The sequence below is a fragment of the Lichenostomus cassidix genome, chromosome 5 (genome assembly GCF_008360975.1).
Source record: "Lichenostomus cassidix isolate B80296 chromosome 5, HeHo_3.0, whole genome shotgun sequence".
Lineage (NCBI taxonomy): Eukaryota > Metazoa > Chordata > Aves > Passeriformes > Meliphagidae > Lichenostomus > Lichenostomus cassidix.
This window is the reverse complement of record NC_139486.1, coordinates 52,231,978-52,258,985: the sequence shown is the minus strand read 5'-3', so window position 1 is coordinate 52,258,985 and position 27,008 is coordinate 52,231,978. Positions and strand designations below refer to the sequence as shown.

Genomic DNA, 27,008 nt, shown 5'->3' with positions numbered 1-27,008 from the left:
AAAAGAACAAGTGAACTATTTTTAAAATTACTCATCTCTTACAACACTAAGCATATATTAATTTATATATTAATTTAATTCATCTGACTGAAACAAAAAAGGGCTGTCTAATTTAAAATGCTTTTCAGGTCATCCTGTGTTTTCTTTACTATAATTTTAAAAATATCTGAAATGGTGTCAGAGGTCACATATCAGTTCTCTAACCAGATAAAACTTACAGCATAATGATTTGAATACGTGATTTAAAGAGGTGAAGAATGGGACAGCTGTGGACAGAGAGGACAACTTGATGTAAAGAGATGGAGTTTTCATAGACACTCCATAATTAGTGTTCATGTTTATTCCTCTTTAAAGTTAAGGCCAGGATCTGGTTTTCCATTCTTAGTTTAAAACAGTCCAGAATGATGTTGTTATGATTTTATCTTCACTAGAATTAACTCAAAACACTTGATCAGAAGAATCACCACCTATTTGCTATCTTTGTGCATGAGTTATGTAAATGAAATATTTGCTCTTGGAGAAGTATAATGAATAATATATTAAATATCAAAGACCTCCATTTCTGGAAAGATATTTAAACAGATGAACTACTTGGAGCAAAGACAACAAATCAGTCATAAGCTTTGCATGCAAGCAGGACAATTTATACATAAATATATATATATAGCCATGCTTTAAACACCAATCAAAATTCTACAGTCCTTATGCAGTCAAGACTGCCTCCAAAATCTTGAAGTGGAAACACAGCATCTGGCCAGAGACAAATTTTCCACAAAACAACCACTACATTTATTTTGATGTGAGAAAGAACAAACTGAAATTGGTAACTCTTTCCTAAAATTAATGGCAATTTTTTCCCAAGACACAGAAGCAAACAAGGAGATGCAAATTTTGTTCTAAGTCTTCTCACTCTGAACGCATTATTCTGTGAATAAAATCAAATCGGAATCTTAGCTGCATAATAATATTTTCTAGTATCACTAGCATGGATTTATTAAAATAAAATGCCGGAAAAACTCCTCTATTTTCCATACTCATTCCTTATTTTTATACTTCATTCTGTTTGGACAATGACACAAGTGTTTTCCTTTTCCTGCTCATACCCCCTAGACCAAGGACACAAAGTGCCAGCTTCTGAGAGATATTTTACAGACACCAAAACTTTTCTGCCTTCATTAGGAACTTACGCAAAAGACTACCAGCACTAAGAGCAGAAATAATAAACAAACACCCACCACCCCAGATACGCAAAATAATTTTGATTCATAGCCATATTTTTATTATTAGTTTTATTTAAGATTCTATTTTATTATTTGGTAGCATTTTTGATGTTTGACAATGATGCCAAAGGCTAGCTTACATCAGGTAGTGCCTGACACACTTGTGTGCGCACACTCATCAGCAGGGATGAAGCCCGGTTTTCCAGGCTTTACCTCTCCATCCTCTCAGTGCTGGGACTCGTGGGTCCTTCTCCAAGGGTGGTCGGGTGGTCTCTTCCTAAGAGAGCACAATGGCAGGAGAAGTGGGGAAGCTCCACCAGGTCATTAGGGACGCACTGAGGAGTTTCCACGCCTTCCTTCGCCTTTGTTCCCCTAAAAGCTGAGTAACAAGGGGACCAAAGCCGGGGCACTCCCGGAGGCAGAAGGCCGGTGACATTGTTTTGTAAGTGGCCACCTAAGGAGCTTAAATAGAGGCCCAGAGCAACACCCCACTGTGAGCCAGCTACAAAGCCCTCCTGCCCTAAGTCAGAGCTGCTCAATGCCACACTCCTGCTTTTCCAGGCTTTAAAACCAATACAGTGCCTGATAATCCCCCAAACCTGATAATCCCCCTTCAGTTTACTTCTTCCAGGATACATTCAAGCAAAAGCAAACTTTGAGCAAACATAATTTATTACCTCATCCTAATTACTCTGTAGTAATTACAGCATTGAAAGAATTCCTGCCCATAAATATGAAATGGTGGCTGGGTAAGTTACAGTTCCTGTGCAAGTAGCATCCTCCAACCTTGTTCTCAAATTATTAAGAAATACAGCTCAGCTGTAATACATAAGCCATAAAAAAAATACCCTCAGCCATTCAGAAGAAAAACACATGCTTTGCTCTTAACCTCCAAATGCTGAGACCTACAATCTTCAAAAGTAATGGGGGTAGGAGGAACCTGCATTTGTAACTAGATCTGTTGAAGCAATTAATCCTTAGAGTTCAACCACAATATATTTTTGCTTGTTTCCCTTTCAAGAGTGATCTTCACAGCCTTCTAAGTCAATCCAGTCAGACTTAAAGGATTGACAGCTCTTCTTCAAGGTCTTCAACAGAGCAAATTCAACTTGACAGATTTAAGGGCATCTGAATTAGCTCTCGCAATATCTCCAGGTGTTTCTGAGACACTTAATACCACATACCACTTTATAATCTGGACTTTCAAGCAGCTACTTAAAAGAAAAGTTGTTTTGATTCAGTTTGGTACTGCAAGCCTTGCTTTAAAAGCAGAAACCAGAATCATGAGAATAATAATTTATTCCTTCTTCATAAAGTCAAAATTGCAGAGTAAAAGCATGTGTAAAAGCCCAGTTTCAGTCAGATGGAAAACACCAGCTGCTTAATTCCTTCTAAAATCAAAAGAGAATGGAAAGAAACTAAGGCCTCTGCCAAGATTTGTCCCCAGTCCTATAGCACACAGCAATTATTTATTCACAGCAATTTAGCTCAATATCATCAATTGGGTATGTCACTGACTCAAGGAAAGGACGCAAAGGAAATGTCATTTTAACTTTCAAATGTTTCTGATAACAAGGGAAGGGCAGAAAATGATACCATTTTGTTTCTTGGAGGCAAAGCACCCTCTCCTTGAAGCTTAGGAAACATCTTCCGCAGCTTCTAGTTGAAGCATTTCAACCATACTGTCATGCAAGAGGGATCCCTGTAGATGGTGGAAATAACATAGATGAAAGTAGTATGATTTCACCTAACACCAGAGCACCTGACATCCAATAGCCTTTGAAGATCAAATGTCAGATGCTGTGGAAACACAGTGAACAAAAATACAGACAATTAGTAACCTGCAATTTTTCAGGCTGCTGCAGAATATCAGACAACTAAAGCAGCAGTGGGGCTGAACAAGTGAGTATGGTACTTATTTTTTTCCCCAGAACACTGACATCCCTTATAGATTTCAACATTCCTGCCTCGCTCCACACAGCTCTGTTGCTGAAGTCTCCAGACTTCCTAAGTGCACATTATGACTCCTAACCCATAAAGCATTATTCCAGAACACTTAAGGAAATGTGAACCTTGCCACTAGTGTCTGCAAACATTTAGGCCCTTTCAGTAAGGAATGCTGCATCCATCTTGGCTACAGTAATAATTGTGATGTCACTAGTAACAATTATAATGTCACTAGGCTTGATATTGAATGTGAGGAAACACTTCAGATTTTTAGTATTCTCAGTTTTCATGCTTAGCTACACAAGTCAGAGCACCTGAGGTCTGCTAAGTGCCTTCTTAGAAGGTTTAAAGGGATCATATGAATATATAAGCATTATCTCTGGAATAACTTCACACAATAGGATATTAGTAGTTACGTGTTTCTCTGTAGTACTTCAGGTTGTCCTTCCCTTCATTGGAAACAATTACTGACAAAGATATGACAGAGTGAGAAGCACCTCTACTAGAACCATAGCAGGTGTGTCTCACCAATCTACCTACAAAGCCTATAAATAATTTTCTTTCAGACAGCTTTTTACAAAGTGCTAGACATTTCCAGATATTTTACCTTCATCAGTGTTGAGGCAAAACATCCTGATAAGAAGGGCAGTGTCGAAATCTTGGAGATGTCAACACTGTAAAGTATCAAACCCCAGGGCTCCAAGAACAGTAAAATTCCTTCCCACTTAGAAGAAAAGAAGTTTTGCATCTGCCTTGCCTGTCCCCTCCCCCCATTCCAACTCCACTAATAACAAAGCATATAAATTATTTACATGTAAACAGCTGGAGCAAGAACAGCTTCAGGCAACATGGGGAATATTCAACTGGCAGCACTGGTCAGGAGAAGAAAGGGAAGGGTGGAGCTCCACTACCCCTGCCCAGAGAGACAGAGGAGCTGTCCCTGCCATCCCTGCAAGGGCTGCTCCACTAATCACCAGCTCAGAGGCACTCGGCACACATCCCCTGACAGAAAGCAGTGGATCACAGATGTGCAAGAATGCTCAGAGATGGATTCTTTGTAAGGAAAACTGCCACTATCTTGTGTCACACTCCAGAGGAAGCTGTTACCCTATCCAAAGGGCATTGGTGGTATCCCAGGAAGGGAAGGGACTCAGCCTATGGATAGCTGCAGCGTCTCACCTACCAAAGTACTGTAGAAGGGCAGACGTGGTGCCTTGCCTTACACCATGAGATACACAACAGATTGAGAGTTTAAGAAAATTTGCTCAAAGTAAATAATCAGTCTCTGGTTTTCTGCTCTTCAAAACAAAGCCATGACTATCATGGTCATGTGTTAGCTGAACAAGAACATCATGAGTCCTTTCTTAGTCAAAAAAGCAAAGCAAGCTCCAACCCACACATTCATCCACTTGTTCTGTGCCTCTATACAATCACTGGTTATTATTTTCTGTACAGTATTCAATATCTGTCTTATAAAATATGAATTTTACGTATAATATTTTGTTACATGTACTGAGTATTGGTTCTCTGTACTCACAGCAGCTTCACATAGTCCAACTAAGAAGCAGCAGTGAAACCACCACCATCTTGCAGTTGTGGTCTCCTCTAAAACATAACTAGATGAGAGTAAGAGCCTGATTCCTATACACTTTTATTAAAAGTTTGGGGTCATATGACTTGGCTTTGAAAGGTTGCTGTCTCTCTCTGCTCCACAAAACAACAATATTAGTCACTAAATAAGGACAGAATCAGCCTTGATTTATGGTTTAAATTCTGCTTTTAAATACAACCTCATCAAGAAGTGGATTTCCTTGTGTGGAAGAGAGAGTCAGGCACAAAAGGCAATCCTGACACTGCTGGCTGAGCAGGGAGAGCATTCCAGCTTTGCTCCTCTGCCCCAGTTTGCCCAGGGACTGGGGGAAGCACATACCAGTGGGTCTGATGCACTTACGCAAGAACCAGAGGAACTCTATTCATCTTTCTTTTTCCCTGTGCTTCTCTGCCCCACTCAAAGACATCAGCCTGCCTGCACAAGTTCAGTCCTGTCATCTTTTTACAGCAAGCTGGAAATCCGAAAGGGGTGGTAGGGGAAATCAAATTTCGGATGCTGTCTCACAGCTCTTTTATACTACCAGTTCTGCAGGTCATTCCACTAAAGTGGAGGTGAGTTCTGTGGTGGGTGTTTTTATCCAGCCACAGGGATTTTGAAAATCTGGAAATAAATTGGATTTATTACTGTGATAACTTGTGAAAGGTTACAATGCCTACTTTACAGAAATATTCCTGACAGAAAAGCTGTTACATTTCCAGCCTAAAAACCAGTTGTAAAACACTCCTTACACTTTAGAGTCAACAAATGGAAGAACCATGAACTAATTAAACTAGGTCTGAAAACCAAAAGTTTTTTCATTTAATTTCTATTGGGTCTCAAAGCCTTTTCTAAATTATATTTAATTGGAATAATTTTTACATATTGTTTGAGTAGCCAGTACAGAAATTGATGATTTTATAAACCAAGATTGAAGGCTTGTTAGTTTGGATGGGGTTTTTTTGTGGAGCATGTTTGGGTTTTGTCTGTTTGTTGTGATGTGTCCTGGTGGTGGTGTTTTTCTTTGTTTGGGTTTTTTTTTTTTTTAATAGGTATCAAATCAGGGCTAGTGGTTTTAATACTAAAGGAGAAACCGTGGGAACCTAACTTTCAATTTTGTTTACAGAGTAAATTCTGTACATGGCCATCAGCAAACTACCTGAATTGTCTACCTCAGTTTCCCTGTACTTAAAAGAGAAATAATTACATTTCTGAATGATACTGCAAGAATCAGTTAATGAAGCTTAACTTAGCTGATGAATTCATCAAGAACCACTAAATTAAGCATAACTGATAGTTTAGTAACGTTTTGATATTCAAAAATGTATTCGCTAGCATGAAGTATATTCACTTGAATTGTTAGTGATAATTTCTCTGGGGCAGTTTGGTAAAGACTATTCATCTAAATTAACTGCTACCTGTTCAAAACAATCCCCATTTCTGCATTGTAGACCTTCTGGAGTGCTACCTCTGTGGTTGTTTAAACTGGAACAGATATTCTAGCGTGGTTTAACATTGCATATGAATTAGACTTGCCTGGAATCTCAAGGTAACTTATAGCACTGAAAAATGCTAATAACTGTAAAAACCTTCGGCTAGGTTCCTTTACTGCAGGGGGGATTTTGGGAAGAGACTAAACGGCGAGAGAAATTTTTTTTGTCATGCTGCCTCACCATGACAAAAATACCTGTCTGTCCCCATCTAGTGTTGTGTTTTACTTAAAACACTAGGCAGGAAAAGAGACCTTTGTTTGTGTCATAGAAAACTATTTGGAATATTCCCCACCACCACCAGTGCCCACTTTTGGAGGGGAAAACCACATTGCAATGCTCCAAACATCACAAGCACAGAGGTGCACGTGACATCCAAATCCCACCATCAATGCCAGGGCTCTGAGCAGGGCGAAAAAACCCCACCAGAAATGCAGAGCAAAGGGTGTAACAGAGGTCCCAACATCACAGACTTTGCTTCAGAGCTCTGCCAAACCCCACCTCTCGTAAAGGATGTTCCTCTTCCAGCAGTCATTAGCTGCACACAATCCTCTCTCAGTGTCAGGTAATGTCCTCAGGGGGTTAAGCTATTACTTCACCAGTGCAGCTATAACTTCTGTGGCTTCAGACTTGCTTATTCTCAAAACCATCTCTTTTAATCCAGCTCCTCACTGCTGGTCTCCATGTACATATTCATGAAAGTGTGCTTATTCACTTGTTCAAAGTTTTGCTTGGATAGGCCACCTCTAAAACCCGTGACCAGAACCATCACATTGTGTATATTAAAAAAAAAATTATGAAAATAAATCAGTGAAATACTTGCTTTGAAAGTCTGCTTGATCTGGAAGTTTTTGCTGGACAAATGAAAAAAAAAAAAAAAGGAAGAAACAAAACCTCAAATCCCATGTCTGCCAGTTTCCATTGGGTCTGAATTCTGAACTGGGAGGGGACATTTAGTCCATTTTCAAATTTAACTTATTTTCAATAACATCCAGGGATCATGGGTATTGATACCTTGGGTGAAAAGGCAGCTTTGTTCACAGTATGCTTCTTTACTCAGTTCTACCAAAGTTTCAATGGTGATAAAGATGATGAAATCTGACATTTTAAATATATATCAGATATTATAAAAGTAAAGGGATAAGAGAAACAAAAAACACACTCAAAAGACCTTTAAATTTTGTAGCAAAAATGAAAAGGGAAACTGTCCTGTGGTTTAGAATTATTTTGCAAATATAACTTAAGCAATTAGGTTTTGTTTAATCTCTTGCCAAAGAGCTGCATAGCAGCTGAATTTCCACTTTTGCTAGAGGAAATGTCTGGCCTTACATAGCAGTTCATTACAGTTTCAGTACACAGAAACTAAAGCTGATTGTACTGGTACAAGTATTTAATTTTACATCTCAACCCAAGCTTCTAATTAATCACTTCAACCCTAGGAAATTGTGTCATCCTAAGCTTCCCAACAATTGACATAATTCAGCAAAATATTACCTCATGTAACCTGAATGAAAGCAGTCAAAAGGTCTGCTTTCTTCAGGTCATATCTATGTGCTGGTTTTGTTTTTTTTAAGAACTCAATATGTATCAGCATGTCTGCAGGTAATTATTAGGGGATAAGCAGTTCTTTGAAACAATGGCTATAAAATGATCTATAATTCATGGCCTGGATTATGGAGAAGGTTGGGAGAATGCAGTAGGGACACAATGACAAACTAGCTCATGCAACTCCACCTAGAAACCTGACGCACAGCTCGGGAAGAGGTTTTGGCTTTTTGGTAAACATAATTTCTTAGCAGTTAACCTGCCCTGGCAAAAGACAGAGCTCTAGAGACAGCTCTGGCAGGTCAGCTGCCATCCAATCAGTTTCTCACATCTAGGCCTTCCTTGTATTCTTTCTTTACAAGGATCTTTGCTTGAGTTTCTCAGTTGACCTTAGAGATACCATGTGAAGACATCTCAGAAGCTGCTTGCTGTTTAACTAGCTCTTTGCAATGACATATCTTTCCCAGGAGGCATGAAATTACAATTTGAAGCTGCTATTAATTTGATGGTATTTCTCAGAATCATCAGTGCTGGAAGACACCTTCAGTCATAGAATAGCCTGAGTTGGGAGGGATCCACAAGGATCACTGAAGTCCAACTCCTGGCCCTGCACAGAACCACCCCAAGAGTCTCACCATGTGCCTGAGAACATTGTCCAAACACTCCTTGAACTCTGTCAGGCTGGTGCTGTGCCCACTACCCTGGAGAGCTGTTCCAGTGCCCAACCACCCTCTGGGGGAAGAACCTTTTCCTAAAATCAAACCTAAACCTCCCCTGACACAACTTCAGTGCTGCTCTGTTGAAATGCCTGAAAATTTACACTTGAGATTACTCAAGCAGAAAATGTAGGAAAACTTCCTTTCCCTTCCCACAGGAATTAGACACAAAACTCTGACCTCCTCAGAATGTAGTAAATCTTAGTTATCTGGAATATATTTCAGTGTATTAAGAAAAACCCAACTTCAAACCTGATTTTGTTTTACTTCCAACTTCTCCCAAACAAACGTCACACTCCAGCAAAAACGTGACTGTTGGTGGATTGGAGCCATGGAAGAGCCCCTAAGCAAGTTCTTAGGTGTCACAGAAACTATAAAAGAACTTTGTGTACCACAAGGAACTGAGCCATGTACTAAATATACTCAGCTTGTACAATGCAGAGTCAGTAAATGTATATGCAGTCCAAGGTGTGGAGGCATTTCATTCCTCAAAAATGTTCTCAGGCAATGTTACTGAATGGAACTGTCAAAATATCTGTGCCTTGTGGCAATGCAGGCAGGATTCCCACTTTACATCCTGCTAAAATCACAAATCATTGGGCTAAGCACACACAATGTGTGTGTAAGAGAACTCCACAGCAGGGTGTTCTTACCTATATATAAATGATATGCAGAATCACAAAAATCAGGGTTGAAGGAGGTTTAAAATTTGGGCTGCCCTCACCCTTTCTTTTCAGGTGCAGTCAACCCACACCTCACTAGTGAAGATCTACCAAGCTCTGGAGATCTGGAGTGGAAGCTCCACAACCTAGCAATCATTCCAGCACCATACTACTCTTAGCATTAACAAAAACCTTTCCAAATATTTCATGTGCTACTGTCTGAGCTACTTGAGGCTAACATCAGGGAACAGCAGTTCAGAAGAAACTGTAACAGCACTTAATGGAGGGGAGGATCACTTTACATCTGTAAATGAGACATCTACTTAAACATCCCTACTTGGAATTTTTACAAAATGTCATGTTAATCACTATTTGCATATGTCCACCAGAAGTCCATACAATTCTGAATGCACTTGTTCTTCACAATAAGCATCTAGCTGTTCTTTTTGAAGTGCATAATTTGTCACTTTTTCTTAATAATTTTCTTTTATGTTTCTCAATGTTATTTTACTGCACAGTTTTCCAAGCTGTTCCCATTCTTCCAGTTTCCTGTAGCACCTTTCAATTCAATATGCACCCTTTCTAGGATACCATCCCTATCATCAAGAAAATCATGGAAATGTACATGAACCAAAAGGCAAATTCTGCATAAATGCCATTAAAACAATTTTCTCACTTGACAGAGGATCACTGACAGCAACTTCTTGAACATGCTTTGCCAGCCAACCATATATGTATTTCAGAATCACCTCAGCAAGTCTGTGCAACAAATGAGATGGTGCCTGATAAGCATGCAAGATGATATGAAAAACCTTCCCTGGTATTGAGGGGAGCTCTGCTATCCATGCCTTCCTTACATTTTCCCAGAGAAGGTCAAGCCAGTTTCAAATTATTAGTTTGGGACATATCTGCTGGATAACCACAGACTTTTATCTTACACTAATGCTCCTGTCAGATCTTTTGAAGAACTGATATTAGTCTAACCATACAATGCAAAAGACTCTGCCATCTAGGTCAGGATATCATGCCATCAGAGCTCACAAAATGCTTACCCCTCTCAAGATCTGTGTTTCCTGACATGCCCATTCTCATTTTCCTCTTCTCACCCTGGTCTGGAACTCCTGAGTGTCAACAGAATGACTGCCCTTGAGAAGTTAAAGCAAAACAGCAAATAAAATTATTTTCCTCTTGCAAACACATCTGCGTTTTGTATCAACCCACTGCCTGCAGCACTTTGCTGCCTTGCCCATGGTCTGTCAGACCATTTTCAGTTTTGAGCTCCTGGAGGCAGAGGCAGGACACTTTATCCTGTGTATACTCCCGATAATGTATTGTACCTCCTACAGTGGCTTGACCACTAATTGAAGCTGTAGGTTCTTGTTGTTACAGAGGCAATGCAGTGCAATCCTTCTAAATCCAAATTATTCTCAATTGCTACACATGGTACAAACTGAGACGTTGCAAATGACAGCCCAAGTCTAGAAGATGGACTTCCTGGGAATTTAAAACTTTAATGATTAGAGCCCAATTTTGTAAGACAATCAGCAACATTTTCTAATTAATTAGCAAATAGAGGCAGTCATGGAGAACACATATTTCATCATCCTGATTTAATAATCTCCATGAGCAACTCTTTCCCCACACACACATCTGCATTTAGCAAATGCCAAATAAATTTAATCCGTTCTCCGCTGATATAATGACCTCGTCTTCCTCTTATTTTATGTTTTGACCAAAGTAACACCTTAGTGACCATTTGGTTAAATGTGTATTTTTCCATTTTAGCAGAATAATTCATGGAGGGAAAAAAAATCCCACCTTCTCTGACATATTTTCTTTTAACTTTGGAGACCCCTCAAATCCTAATTTTCCAAGTAGGCCTGTTACATTGTGTTAAAATGCCCCTCCCTTAAATTATGCCTCAAACTTGATTCACTATTTCAGGAATGGTTTCAGATGCAGAAAGTCAGTCTTGGAATTCAAATCTGTCTGCCTAAAAAGCCTCAAAAAAACCATTTTCCACACTTCCCCACCCACTGATTTGTTGATTTTCTGTCAGTTCACGCTCCTTCTGACAAACATATGTCCTGATTTGTTTGTTAGTACAAGATAATGAGAAAAAAAGGTAGAAAATTAGACATAATTAAGTAAAAATGTTTTGCCTATGGGGTGAAATTAAGTAAAACCTGCACTCATCCACACCTTAAAGCGTGTGACAGCAATTAATTAAACCTACTTTGTAATGTACCATGAGCTGACAAAAAATACTCAATATTACCCTAAATATCATTTGTAAGATTAATAATACACAGTACAGATGGGCAACTTAGTATTTAATTTCTTAAAACTGCAAATCAAGCACTACTCTGGCTTTTGAAAGCCAAAACTACCTACTCTGGATACAGAAAGAGAATACATTGTGGTTCACTGCATAGCAGTGCTGGGATACAGCAAAACTTTGTACTCTAGGAGAATAATTATGTGTGTTTTTAAAATTTCCACAGCATCTCTTCTCCGAGAATCTCAAGCATTCCAAAGGTCTGCTCAGTAAGGTTATTGGACCTTTCTGGAGTCAGCATTTTATCCAGTTTGAATGAGCAGAACGAGCAGCAGAGGTTTTGTGGTTTGCCCAGAGAGTTAATGGCAGAGCTTGTGCAGAGTCAGAGCTCCTGTGGTGCTTGTGCTCTCCTGTTCTGACCACAGGACCACACACCCACATCATCCCCACAAAACAAAACAGGACTGGAGTGAAAATGTATTTTCAGTACAAGCTTTTCGTACATCTCTTCTATACAACCAATACCACAGCCTAGAACTACTGCATAACTCCATATTTGCCATCAGATTTACAGCGTTCTCTGGATTTTTTAACCTCTTTGTATCCCAGTTAAAGGTGCCATGATTGAAAACTGACATTTCCACTTAGATTCTCCATGAACAATATGAATATGCAATGACAGAAGCATGAAAGAGAGTGAGCAGGGGGAAAGGAGAAACCCTCAGTTTATTTTTTACACAAGTTACTTTAAACAACTTTAAAAAACATTGTAGGAGAAGTGCTGAAATCAATGTACTTTGTCTTTTGCTTGTATGGGTATTTCACAAGCAGCAATAAAAACCCCAAGGAACAAGAAACCTCCAAAAACATTATTATAAAACAAATGGAAACATTTTAAAATTAAATAAATGTGCAGGGAGCCACAGGGAGTAGCCAAATATTTGGAGCTGGCAATAATCATTGTTTAAGAGCCTAAGCTCAGTCATTTAATCATTGGAATTCCTTTGGGTTTTTGTTGAAGCAGAAATTATGTATTTCCTGATAAAATATGCACTTTGGCTTTCACAAAAGATCAGTCCACCGATGGTCCTGAAATCCTGTTATATATGGCTTGATGAAATTGCAAAATATAATGTTTCTAGTAACCTGCAGGGTCACTTCTTTCCTCCTCTCTACAAAGGGCCTGTACTAGAAAGCATTTAAATCCTACTTAAGACATTAAAACAGGATTTAAGTGGGATTTTTAAGATTAATAAACCTCATGTAGGTCTTTTAAACCAGGATGAATTTAATCTGCAATTCCCAGCAGCACATCAGGACAAGCCCACTACAGTTTTTCTATACTTTCCCTATGAGTACAGAATACAACATGCAGAGAGTGAAAACATCTGTGATTTCCACAACTATTAATTCAGTCACTGTCCAGACAACTAGGGAATCTAGTTATTTCCAGTCTGCTTCAGCACATTCATCAAATAGAGGAAAAAAACAATGGAAAGCACCAGGAAGCCAACCTCCAACTACAGTGCCCTAGCAGAACAAGCTGTAACATCAACAAAGGTTTTAAAATAAATTATATTAGGGATTGAATGTATTTATACATATTGAAATTGGGTTTGTGTCCAAAAAATGTGGGAGCACTCACAATGTTGTGGGTTTTATATTCATTCACCCTAGCCCTGTGCTCCTGCTATCTATCAATTATTTTCTGTAAAGTTTACCAGGGAGCAAAAAAACTCCTGCTGGGTAAGATTTGTACACAGTCAGTAGCAAGCACATTCAATTATTATAGCGTTTTATTAATTACACAATGAAACATGGTCATTAAGTGAGCTTCTATCTCAAGGAAATTCTTATAGAAAAAGTACCCAGCTTCTTTTTCTTCTTGTTTTGCTGTTCATGCATTAGAGAATGAAGTGCAAAAAGACAAATGCAACTGGCAGCAATTTTTGTCCCTTGGTGGCTCAGGAAATGTGGAGCCCAACTCTTACATAATGAATTGAGAATAAATTTAACTTGTCTATGTAAAGTAATCTGTAGGTATTCTTGCACTGACTGAGGGTCAGGTTTGGTTTTTCATTTAACTACCCACCATGGCTACATAATAAATCTTACATAAACAAACCCAGACAGTAGGATTAAAGGATAAACATAACTAATGCTCAGATCCAGAGTCTGTGATGAATGAGAGGAAAAAAGCCAAACAAACCCCAAAAGATGCACCATGCATGCACATTGCCTTTAATTTTCTGACCTGTCCAAAGTGTATCTTGTTTTTTCCTAAAAATTAACCCATATTGAAGAATACTTCAACTGATTTTGAACTCGCTAGGTTATTTTCCCATATTATCACCTAATAGGAAAGGGTTTTTTCTTCATGATATAGCTGTATTGAAGATTATTAACAGTAAATGCCTATGAGAATTCATGATCTTTTGACTTCTGTGTTCAAGACTGCAGTGAAAAATCATTCTGATGTTTGCTGCACACAATGAAAGGAGGAATTCATTGCAAGACACTTGGAAAAAAAATACATGCTATTTTATATTATTCCAATAATACCAATATAGAATAAATATTCACGATTGCATTACAGCAGACAATTTGTGAAAAACACGTAATATTTGGAAATGCTAAACAAAGAAAATAGTGAGAAAATCTAAACTCAAAAACATACACAGAGGAAGAGCATGATGTGAGCAACATGTTCTTGATTCCTTTCAAACCACTGAGATTTGCATAATTATAAAAGTATTTCTCTCTCATAAAGAACACATTAAGAATTCACTCATCTCATTTTCACAGCTAAAATAACCTAAATATCATAAAGTCCTTCTGTATTTTTATAAGCTCTTCATAAATCTGAATAGAAATTATTGACTTAAGGTTATATTTTACGATCAGCTGCTTTTGCAATTAATTGCATGTGACTGTCACATTGATTATCTTATTACCAGCTTGTTTTTGCTGCCATGGAAGTCCCTGGTTGATCCTTCTTCTCAAAGTAGTATGAATAACTTAGGGAAATCATTTACACCACAAAAGGGACAAGTTTCAAAAGGGAAATGAAGTCATCCATTCTCCACTTTCCAAAGTCAAAGCTGTGGTAAATTTTCTCAGTTATCAACTTATGGACCCCATATTTTCCCATACAATGACAAACACTAGAAGGCATGATCTGAATGTCTACACAGATATAATTTACTATGTGAAAAGAACCAAAATATACGACCTCCAGGGGGAAAGATGATGGTGCACCAACATAATTTTAAAAATATAGAAAAGACTAGATTAAAATATTTCCATATATGAAAAATAGAAATACATTTTTGGAAATAAGCCAAAGTCTTAGCATGAGAAAAATCATAGGGCTCTTCCAGTGACAACAATACCATCTTCCACATATTGTGTTCCAATATTTCACAAAAGAAAATCTGTACATTCAAATGAAACTTTTATTCCCCAAATCCCAAGAATAAGTTTTGAAATATCAAGTGAGTTTTTACTGACTGAAAGAAAATTTCAGATTTGATCTGATACATTGATTCAGGAAAAGCATTTTCTCAGGAGAGCAATAAATGGAGAAAAGTTGCAGCAACAGGATAGTGGCTTTGGATAGGAAATCACCTGCAGACTTGCATTAGCATTTCCTTCCATTTCCTTTAAAGCCCTTCTGGTATTTACACCAGAGCAGAGAAACTGGGAACAGACTTCTTTACCCTCTATTAGAACACCAGACTTATTAGAACACCAGAACACATCCACTTTTGTTGAAGTTACTGCTGTGAAGGCACACAAAACCTACCCATCCCAGTGCCCAAAACCAGAGCTGCAGGGACACTGTCCCACAATTCCATACCTTATGCCCAGTGGGAAGTCACCACTTAGAAATGTGAATTTACAGTCACACCACCTATCTTTAAGCCATTTATCTGAATATAACTTGTTTGAATATAACTCGTTCACCTGACGGAAGAAAAGTTTTTGTTGCCAAAAATTCACAGTTGCTTCAGACATGCAAGCCATGAGTTTGTCTGTTGGGGAATAACTATCAAAAGGGCAAAGCACAAGTACAGCTGGAAATACAACAGACAAAAAAGACTCAAAATCACCCTCATTAAAAAAAATAAAAATTACATGTTGCAGTAGTTATTATCATAGTAAAATACCCTTTCAGAGCTATAAAAACCTGTCTTCTGCATCTCTGCTCAAATGAGAGTGTCCAAGTTTGCTAGTACAAGGCTCAAATAGATGAAAGAGCACTCTTTTCGACTTGCTGTTAACTGCTCTGTACCTCCTCAAAACACAGTTTTTGGAAGCATTTGATAAACAGCAGATGTTTATCATTAAAATTCACTTTGTTTCTAAATCGAATTACATGATCCATTTTAACAGAGAATTTTAGAAACATTTAGGTTGGAAAAGGGCTCCAAGATCAGCGAGTCCAACCTTTAACATGAACAGAAAGAAGTACTTTTGTCTGTGGGAGATGAACAATAAGATAATGCAGTAGTGCCTCATCTTGTTGCTCTTGTATTTATTTTTGAACAGCAACTGTAGCCCGTGATTTAATATTTCTATACCTTGTAGACACCATCCTGAAAGAAAACACTTACTTTTCACTAATGTCAGAATCATGCCATAAATACCTGACCTGTGTAGGGTGAAGCTGTTGACATACGTCTCAGATGACTGTGTACAATCATGCTTCTGTGTTCCTCCCTCTTTTCCCCTGTACTTTTAAGATAATTTTTGCCCTGGTCTTCAAGGCAATGCTGAAACACACCAAGAAGTCCAGTGAATATGTTCTTTGAAAAGCTGGGGTTTTTCCTGTGGTTCATGTTACAAATAGTTTGAGTGATAAGCAAACACAAACCCCCCAGGAGATTGCCTTGCGTGGTTTCTTATACAGTATATTGCTCAAAAGTGCAAGAGCCCATATTGATTTCTGCTGAGCCAGGAGTAATGAAATGGCATGCTCTGAAATTCCTATGTACTGTACAGGGACAGGGTTATCAACCTGAAACTGGAATTCTCAGGGAAATTCTCAGTTGCAGTTCCACATTGCACAGTTCTACCCAAACCAGGTGAAATTCATTTACTCATGAATTTTTATTGCCTCAAAATCAAATAAATACAAAATTCCCCAAAATATCTTTTAGGAATGAAGACTTCTCATATCCAAATTCTTCATATTGCAGGAAGGAAAATAATTGTCAACAATACAGATTTAAGGAAAATTCTGAAATCCTTTCAGCTTTGTGACTGGGGCTGAAAGAGTATAATCTACTAACTCTAAGATTTTGGAAAGTAAAGTGATATTTTGCCTTAAGACTGGTGTGGGTATTTGACTGTGAGGTGGCAGTTCCCCAAATAGGTCAAAGTAAAAACCTATCTTTTGCACAAAATGAAACTACAACCTCCCAGGTGGAAAAGAATCGCACTGAGGGATGAAGTTGAGTAGTTCTTAAAAAAAAAAAAAGAATCTACAAACAGTATGATCTCTCTAACAAATACTAAAAAAGTGTAGTAATAAGAAAAGTTTCTTCCAAACATCTCTGTTGAAAATGAACTGAAAAAGTGCTCTATCCAACAAAGAGTTACAAGTGGAAGCGATTTCCCCATCAGTGATCCCTCACATGTCCCCAGTGGTTTGGAGCACATCTGAAACCTGGCATTTTTATTAATTCTAGTAAAAGACTAAAGGGGAATAAAGCATATGCTTTCTTTTCTCCTTTAATGACCCTTTAACAGACACATAAAGATACTAAAGATTTGTGGAAGAAAGAGGAATAAATAACTTTAATTAAAATTATTCAGTCACAAGTGTGAAATTATGTCAGTATCCAATTTCTCACAGACAACTCTATGTACAAACAGCCTGGAACTGAGGACAAGCTAAAACATCTACTTACCCTCTTCTAATTTTCTCTCTCTGTAAGAACCTTTCAGACAAGGTCTCCCCACATTTACACAATAGCCACCTGGATCTGCTTTCCTTCCAACAAGTTTCCACTTGTGGAAGTTTTACCAGTAAGCAACTTCGTCAAGGCCTGGAAGGAGCTGGAAGCCTTTCTCAAAATGCCTTGGAACTCCATGGAGGTCTTGTCCTGCATCCCTTGTGAAACCTCTGCTATGCACACAAACAGGCCTGCTATCAAAATATCCACAAACACCACCATAAAAATCAACATTCTTTGCACAAATACAACAGCGAGGCTCTCTTAACCACATCTGTCAGCATTTGGCTTGTAAACAGCAACCAACTCAAATGAAAAATGAACACTGGCACCTTTCTGAAACCAACAGGCTGTGAGCTTATGAGAAATGCAGAGCAAATTAAGGATGAGATCAAGCCCCATAATACTTCCAAAGAGCAATGAATCACTGAAAAACCCCACAGTAGGAAGAAAAATGGAGCAACACTTTTTTGTAAGAGTGAGTAACTGAGGAAAATTTTGATAATGTTACCAACTTCTGCAGCAAGAAATGCCAGGCCACGTTAGGAGAGCCCACTAAAATGTAAACTGTATGCTGAAACAGCAAAGGTGTTTGTCTAAAAAAAAATTATCTGGAAGAGGAGGATGAGTACAATTTCCAAGAAAAAATCTATGAGATCTACTATTGAAAAATAAGCACATTTGGTTTATGTATCCCTGTCACATCCTCCCATGATTTTCAGCAAAAATGGCAGCAGAAATGTTTTGCATTACACAAAATGTTAGGTAATTGTTGGTTAATTGTATGAGTGTGGAGGATTTTTGTTTCTCAGTTCCTCATAGATCTGACTTCTTGTCTTGTCCCCTTGCACATAAAGAGATTTGTTTCCTGAAAGTCTTCAGAAAGCAGGCTAATTGAAAAAAAGCTTGCATAAGTTCAAGGAAAACTACAGGCAATTACAGAAAATTGTTGCTGGTCATTCAATCCATAACAAAAATAGATATTAAAACAGTCATCCCAAACCACTTATTATCCCTCTTATTGAAATATCCTGCAGCAAAGTCCATGAAATAATATCACGTGGAGACATCCCTACTGGTGCCAGCACTTTATGGTGCCATCTATAGACCGAGGAGGTTGGATGTTGTATTTTTTTGACTGCCTGCATGCTCTAGAGAGCAAGGTACAAGGCTGCTGACCCCAACAGCAGAACTGCTGAAGCAGAGGGAAGAACAAAAAAACCCCACTGTTTCCACACACTGGCTGCATCACCTTGGGCTGAACCACAAGATCATGGAGTTTTCCTGCTCTCTCCCTCCATTCCTAGAGCTCCCAGCTATGCTATTTACACAGTTTATGTCAGCTGGGAAGTGACCGCTGCCTTGAAGGAAGCAGCAAGGTCAGGAACTCATTTCACATGAACCTCTGACCCAGCACACAGCAGAATCATCGCAGTAGAAATGGAGGAATGACAAGAGTTGAGGGAGAAAGAATGGGGCAGAAAGATTTGGGGGAAGACATCAAACATTAAGACACAACAGAGAAAGAAAAGCAATGCAAATGAAGAAAGAGATTCACAGCTCAGAGGACAGCATGAATGGAAAAATGCATTGTGCTACAAGCAAACTCAGCTAGTCTGAAAAAACAAGTTGTATGTGCCCACAACTTCACAATTACAAGATTGACTGACTCTAAGCTACTAAAGACAGTAAAACACCATTATTCTAATTTTCTTCCAAATTTTAACCGGTTTCCATCACTCTCAGACAGATTTCTGCAGCAGCATCTTTACATCCTGTTTATAAATAGATGAAATTGTTCATGGAGTTCAGTATGTAAATAAACTACATTGAACTGTTAGAGAGCTACTAAAACTGTATTTTCACTTCTACTAGCATGTATTTACTGAGTTTAACTGTGGTATTTCCAGTCTTTCAGGATTGCAAGATGAAGGAGACAGAATTGTACATATTTATACTTTATTAACCTTGCTTAAAAACAGTGTCCTAAGAGCCTGATAGATTTGTTAGTTGTTTCTAGGAGTCTTACAACAGCCAAAGTGCTTCACAACAGGTAGAGACTCTATCTGTAGGCTGGGGGGGTGCTGTGAGGAAGGTGTTGAACAGGTTAAAAGAGTTATTGCTGGCTCCATACAAACAGAACTAACCCTTGAAACCAAGGACACTTATTTTCTTCACAAGGCCAGTATTTTAAGTAACAAATGCAACCATGGGCCAAGCCTGGTAAAAGCTATCAACATTCAGACTGGTCCACAAAATAAAAGTCATCACAGAGAAATATTGTGCACAAAGTGGGAGTTTACAGAGGACTTGATAAAACATTATAATTTTCTGCCTGCCAACTACTAAGAAGTTACTTTGAAAACTTTTCCCTTCCCTGTGCCTAAAGAAGCATGAGCCCCTCCAAAACACCAAACCAAGACCAAATAAACCCCAGCTCTTTTTTAAGTACTACTAACATTATTGTTTCCTACATTAGTGTGACATGCCCAGTGATCAGTAGGCAGCAGCTACACGAGAATGTAACGGAAGCAAAGAGAAGCTGTGCGCAAAGCGAGATTAAGGAGAGTGACTAAAACCCGTGAGCTGTGCAATTAGAACGTTGACAGAGATCTAAATCCCACTAGCACCTTTCTCTTTTCCCATATCGCTCTTTCTCAACAGAAAACATTTCATCTAATCATCAAAGAGATTTTGGTGTTAAGACTTCAGCTGTCATTTTAAAAGTTAAGCCTTTTCAACTTACTTCATGATGTCAGTGATATTCCAACAGAAACATGAAATGCAATAAATGCTAAGTGTAAACTCAGCACAGAACACTCAAACTAATCCTTGCTCCTACAACTGGTTTACTTCCAAATAAAAAACATTTAAAAAGAGTACATGTGAATTAAATAATCCAAAAGATTCCCATTAAAGTTAGCACTGAAATTCCCAATATCATCTATCCATTTAAGTAAAATGAATATTCATATTCAAAACTTGATTTGAAAAGTTGTGAGACTCTTTCTCTTTTAGCCAGCCAGTTTAAAAACTAATATTTTATGTCATTGACATGTTTCCATTATCAAAAAGGCAGAAGAATGGTACTGGTATGTACAACAAATACACTCTATTTTGGCAAAGTATTCACACCTCTCTTTCAGGCTTAGTTTCCTCCATGCAGATTCTGCTGCAAAGGCAGTTAGAGAGGAAAACTGTAGTTAACCTATTACTACCAAGTCTAGCTCTTTGAGGAGCTCTTAAGTTCTTCATACTAAAACTTCTTCACTGATCCTGAGTGACTTATTTTCAGTAGCTGGTGCTAAAATTCAAAACAGTCAGATCTGTATTCCTTCAAATATTTCTTGTCAAATACACATCAACCCAGTAAAGTCAGGCTTTCTAAAGCAGGATGTTTCAGCAGAGGCACTTCAGCATCAGATTGTTCCTCACAGTAGTACAACTTCCCAAAGGTTTATTCTAAACTTTATGGAGCAACCTGTTTGTCCTACCAGACAAGCTGCACTTACTGTAAGAGTGGATTATTGTCACCCAAAGGTTTCAGTAGCTTTGTCATGATGAGAAGCAGGGCTCTGGGAGATGAGAGAGACTGAGAAACAAGTGTCCACTAACAAACTCCAGAACAGTATTTATAGAGAAGAAATTTGTCCTGGTTTCAGTAGGGTACATATAAGTTAAAGTGGAGAAGATCAGATTTAAATTGGAATTGTTAGCTAACAGAGGACACAAAGAAAATTTGTCAGTGGTATCTGATCTACTTAATGCTACTTAACACATTTGCAGAATCACACTTTGGAGCACAGATAGCCCAAGTAATGCTATTTGCAGAGTTCCCTCTGCCAGGGGAAGAGTATTCTACAAACCCTGCAAGAGGGTTCAGGGTTTCAGCTTTTTGTATTACAATCTTGGCACAAATTTGCAAAATTGTAATAGCCTTGGATTAGAGATACAGAAATTATTATTATTTTTCCAAATTATAGAAAATTGCATTTGCTGTCCACTGATCTCTCAAGGCCAATATACATTATTTATTGTATTATTCCCAAGAGGTATCGTACTTGGCACAGGACCATACTGGAGTGGAAATTTCCCGACATACTAGATTGTATCAACACAATTTGTCATTGAGCAATAATTCTTTGCATGCAAATATCTGGATAGACTCCAATCAAAACTATGTACAATGCTAAACTACAAACATTTTAATCTTCCAGACTGATGTGGAATGTTTGACTCCTGGCCTAGGCCTCCCTAGTCAGCATGTGCATTGCAACCAGTTTGCCTTTTACTGTGTATCATTCTTCTTTATTGCTGTAAAGAGAAAAAAAACCCTCAAAAATGTTCATTAAGATCTGCTTATCTAAAAGAAATAAAAACAAACATCACCAACAAGACCCAAATCAGGAACACTGCTGAAGTTTTCATGGCCACAGCACTAAATATATGGTAAATCCACAGCTGTTGAATTAATCCCAGCATTCTCTCCAGATGAACACGTGTTTCCAATCTGAATTTTAAACATTGCTTTTTTCTTTACAGCTGTAAAACAATACTTTCTAGTCAGAAGATGGTAGTAGACAAGATATTCTATTTTTAAGACACTCTGGGAAAGTGAATTGGCTCAATCATCTGTGAGGACTGCCAGTGGTGCAATCCAAGATGACAACTTCAGTGTCAAAGTGTAAAAATGCTCACGACATCTAGCTAAGAATCTAGTTTATACCATGATCTCAATTTTTCCATCTTTTTTAAATGCTAGTGCATCAATCATGACAACTTATTATTTAGAAAATGTTAAAGTTAAAACATTCAAAACTCCATATGTTTGGGAACATCATCAAGAAGAAAAAAAATTAGATAATATAGACTTACAGCATCAATAACTTTATTTACCACTGCACCTTCCCATTAAGATCCTTCATATTAAACCACAACTTGGTTGGCCTCATCCAAAGCCCTGAAAATCTCTAATTTCTTGCCTGTGAACTGGGGATTGGCTCACTTAGGACTCTTTCCACCACAGTTTTTAAATAAGGACGTTCCTTTGTGAGCATTGAATTGCATCAATACCAAAGTGCAGCTGAGGTGTTTTTTTGCAGCACCTGGAACACACTTGTGTTAACATACACAAAACTAAACTAGGGATGGTGAAATCCAGTGCTGCTCTACCAGCAGCAGGAAGAACAGCAGGCATGGGCAGTGTCACACAAGGAAGGGAGAGATGATGTGAAGCAGGGTGGGAAAGGACTCTCATGGGGCTTCTGGGGATCTGTGGGAAAGAAGAGGTAGAAGCAGCACCTGAACATTTCATGTGCACCAGAGCAAGGACAGACTTGACTGCAGATCCAAGTATGTATGTGGGTGGGGAAGGCAGCTGGGTGAAAGCAGGAAAGGGTTCCTCACAGAAAGGAGTCAGAAAGGAGAGCTGGGAGGTTGGAGGAAGAAGTTGTAGACAGGGAGGAAGGAAAATGTCTCTTCCTCTAGCTTACTATTTCACGAGATACTATCATAACTAAAGCAAGAAGAGAAAAAAGAACACTGAAATTATTAAATGCTTCTCCAATGAATTCACTTTCTTGTACCACTTAAACATGTATATTTTTCATTGAGAAATTAAGGATCAGATCCTTTAATATTCATGGGAATGGACATTTACAGTATTTTTACTGAGAGGATGAACATTCATTGCAACTAACTTTTAAAAATACATGAAGTGTATGTTTAAATTGTGGGGAGTTGTTTTCTCTCATGTCCATCACATCATCTCACGTGGAAGCCCAAAGCCTTCCCAAGAAGAAAGCAAGAAAAATCCCCCCAGTTCTCTTTCCTCAACTGAGAATTTCCTGAGATGAAAGACATATTACCTTCTCCCCTAACACATACATGAAAATTCCATTTTATTCCCTTGCAAAAAGCAGGTTTCAGGTAAGCATTGTTCCCTGCTAGCATTCATGCACCCCTTGCTGCATGCTCTCTGAGCTGTGCAGACATTGCTGGCAGTGCCATCACCCAAAGGGCTGCGTGACAGACGGCATGTCTGGCAGTTCACATGTCCCCAAGTCTGGCAAGCACAGCTATCTGATGGGGAGCAGCATTTTGTGTTCTGGGAGTGCTTTTGTCCTGGATTTCCAGGGGCTGGAGAGTTTCTGGAGGGCTGTGTTTGTTGCCTTTTGTGCTTATTTTTTCTGTTTGTTTGTCTTTTTCAAACCTGTCAGTATTTATTTAGTATAAGCTCTAAATTGCTTGCTTCACCCCCCTCTCCTCCCCTTTTTAGTATGCCTGTGGAGGCAACAAGCCAGAAAAGAATGATCGTTAACTGTGCAACAATGTCATGCCATAACATGCTTTTCTGTAATTTACAGTTTAACCAGCAGTCCTGTAGCCTGTATTTTTAAATCAGCTTTTCCTCTGCCAAACAAAAATTTAAAAAAAGAAAGAAAAAAGAAGAATTGTTGCATTTAATTTTTTTTAATTGTAAAATTTGAACTGTTTTTAGTATCTGCTCAGGAATTTTATAGATTTAGCTTTATCAAAGAAAAAGATTACAGGAACAAAGATGCTTATAAATACTTCCCTTACATAATCATATAGGGCAAAATTTATAAAAATACTTTTGCTCCTATTTTGAAGTGAACAGTCAGAGGGTGAAAAAAGAAAAAGAAATTCAATTTCCTTGTCATTTCATCTTAAAAGACAGAAGAGCTATTCTGAACTCAATGAGAATCTGAGCAGCAACTCCATGTGTTGTTATAGCCCGATTCAAAATGAAATACTCCAGAATTCTGTCCAAAATCATAAATTCAGTTAATTAATATTTCCTGCATTAAAATAAACATGATTTTCCTGTAGGGGAACCTAACATCTTTCATGTGTAAACTTCAATATTTTATTTGAGGATGGATCACTGAAGAGGAGACAATCTCTTATGGTATCATGTCACTCAGTTTTACCCACTTAGTTCCAATTAATTCCCTCAACTCCTTCACAGGACATCAAGCAAGCTGTCCAGACAAAGAGAAAGCTAAACAAAAGTCAGTTTTCCTACACTGCAGCCCTGCAGGTCTCCAGGACTGGAAAGCCCCCCAAGCTGGCAGAAGACACTGCTTCCATGCTGACAAAATATGGCCTGATAATTGAATGAAGGGATCTGCCAGCCTGCTGATGGCAAGGGAAGCTGGACCATGTGACCCTCTTAGGAAAGCTTGGTGACAGGAAGAGTTGGCCAGAGATGGCCATGCAGCTTAGGAGGGAAGACCTTATTTTGTTAAAATGCTAATAAAATGCAGTCCTCAAGATACCAGAAATTTATAACTCTCCCCTGCCAAGGTTTATATATTAAGATTACTTTAACTGGTTTTTATTAGTCATAAATTTAATGAGTGATAGAACCCTCAAACTAAAAACCCAGAAAGCTTTACCTTTTGCAGAAAACCCAACAAAACCAAACAAAACCCCAAGAAAAATCCCAAACAAAACAAACACATTTTAGCTCCCTACACTTCTTCTCACAGCAAGCTGTCATCTCTATTTAGTCACTGAGAGTCACCCCAAGACAAGGTAATGGCTCTCTTCTTAAAACTGTTCCATGACAAGAAAATTGTATTTACACACATAATTAAGGAAGATGAAACAAGGTTTCTGATAGTCTTAATACACAGAAAAGCATGGCAAGATACAAATTCTTCATAGGAAAGCAGCTATTTGAACTGTCCACTCCTTATTGATACATTTGAAACAAATGCAAGGAAGCATCAGATTTAAACTACACCAAGCATGGATAAAACTGCTTGTTACTTGCTTCTCAAAAAAGCATTTTGCTTGAAGCCTTGAATACAAGGCTTCTCTTGGGTTTACGGGCATCACGTCATGATTTCACCAGCGCAGTCTGCTCCTGGTGATGTCAGTGTCTTTGCAAGTGCTTATTAAGCAGGTTTTATCAATGGATTAAGGAACAGCTCAGCTGCCAAGAGGAGCAAAATAAATTTTAGATCAAAGCACATAATCAACAGACATAACAGGTGACTAAGTACCATCTGTCAGCATCTTGTTCTATGACACAGAAGGGGTACGTATATAAAAACAACAGAGCAGAGATTATATACTTCCTCTCCCCCCCCCTTTTTTCTTGAGTAGTATGAACAGCTAGTGTCAGAGTTGAGTATATGCCAGATAAATTAAGCCAGCCAGGGGCTAATATACAATACAGGTCAGGTTTGGCAGAATTTTGTTTTAAAATATTTGCATTACTGACCTGTTATATCTTTTCTCAGTACATGGTGATGCTGACTTTACTGAAATCCCCTGGTTTAGGCTTGTGCTGAAGGAATTGCTATTCCACCCTAAGTCAGTCAGTTTGATTAGTACAAATGCCAAGTTGTACTCCTTTATTTAAACTAGACAGAGAAGAGCACTTTACTATGTTTTCCAAAATAAACAGCATGAAAAATAAGTGCAAATTTTCAGGCTTTAGTGGGTAATAAAGATAAATCACTTAGCACAGAGTTGACATAAAAAATGCTATAGTTGCATAAAATCTTCTATTTATCTTATCTTGCATATTGGAAAAGAAAATATATTTAACATGTGAAACAATAACAACTGTGTAAGTGTGAGTTTGGATGTTGCCAGGAGCATGAACAGTTTACTCATTCTCTTGCAGCAGGGCATTTGCACACAGGAGATTTCTCCTATGACAGGTTTCTCAGCAATATCAGCCCTTAAACTCCAGACTGCACCATCAGCTCTCTGGGCTGGGCAAGACTCCAAGGCAGTTTTATTCCTGAAAGCCCTCAAAATTATCCCAAAGGGGAGCACAGCTAGCTTCTCTAGCTCAAATGTGCACTGACTTACAGCCTCTCCTAAGCAAGGCCGAGCAGGACATCACTGAAAATCCTGCTCAGAAGTCCTTGCCTGAGGGCATTCTAGAGCATGTTATGGCATAGATCTAATGGTAAGTCTAGACTCAGGCAACAGTAGGAAAAATCCTACTAACTTCACCCAAGATCATATTTTATGAGAGATGCTCAAACAAGAAAATGCAAGTCCAAGTTTAGCACAGCAAAATGTTAAACTCCAAAAAGGAAAATGAAACAAGAAAAAGCAATAATAGCTTGTACTTTGCAGTAACATCCCTTTCTGCTCCAGGATCTTGTTCAGCCTAAGCTCTTAGCTATGTAGCTGCATCCATGAGGATTATTCTGAACCACTTCTGTCCTTTGGTGCAAGACGAACTTTTTATTCCTCACTCTCCTCTCCAGCATGACATTCAAAACAGGAGCACTGTTTTGTTGGTATTCCTGTTGCTGTATTTCTTTGATGACACAGAAGTCTTCACTGGAAGCAGCTCCAATGATCACACCTCCATCTCCATCATCTCCATCTCCATCTCCATCTCCATCGCCATCATCTCCATCTCCATCTCCCACACCCTTCCTCTTCACCTGAAGTTAAATGCCTTCTCCCTCTGCCCCTTCCAAAGAATCAAAGTAATCAGTGTCTAATGCAATGATACATCCATGGCTGTCTGGTTAAACTGTTTAAAACAGTTTCAACTCTGGTCTCTACTTGTCATGCAGGTTGAGAAGAATTCACAGCAGAAA

General features: G+C 38.4%; 1 long non-coding RNA gene across 1 annotated transcript in view; it reads right to left on the bottom strand.

The window, feature by feature from the left end:
- Positions 1 to 257: 257 nt before the first annotated feature.
- LOC146436648 (uncharacterized) overlaps positions 258 to 27,008 on the bottom strand; it is a 42,449-nt gene continuing 15,698 nt past the window's right edge. The window contains exons 2-3 of the long non-coding RNA XR_014852740.1: positions 10,221 to 10,313; positions 258 to 5,379 (exon numbers count right to left, since the gene is read on the bottom strand). This is a non-coding gene — a long non-coding RNA (uncharacterized LOC146436648). The remainder of the gene's footprint in view (positions 5,380 to 10,220; positions 10,314 to 27,008) is intronic.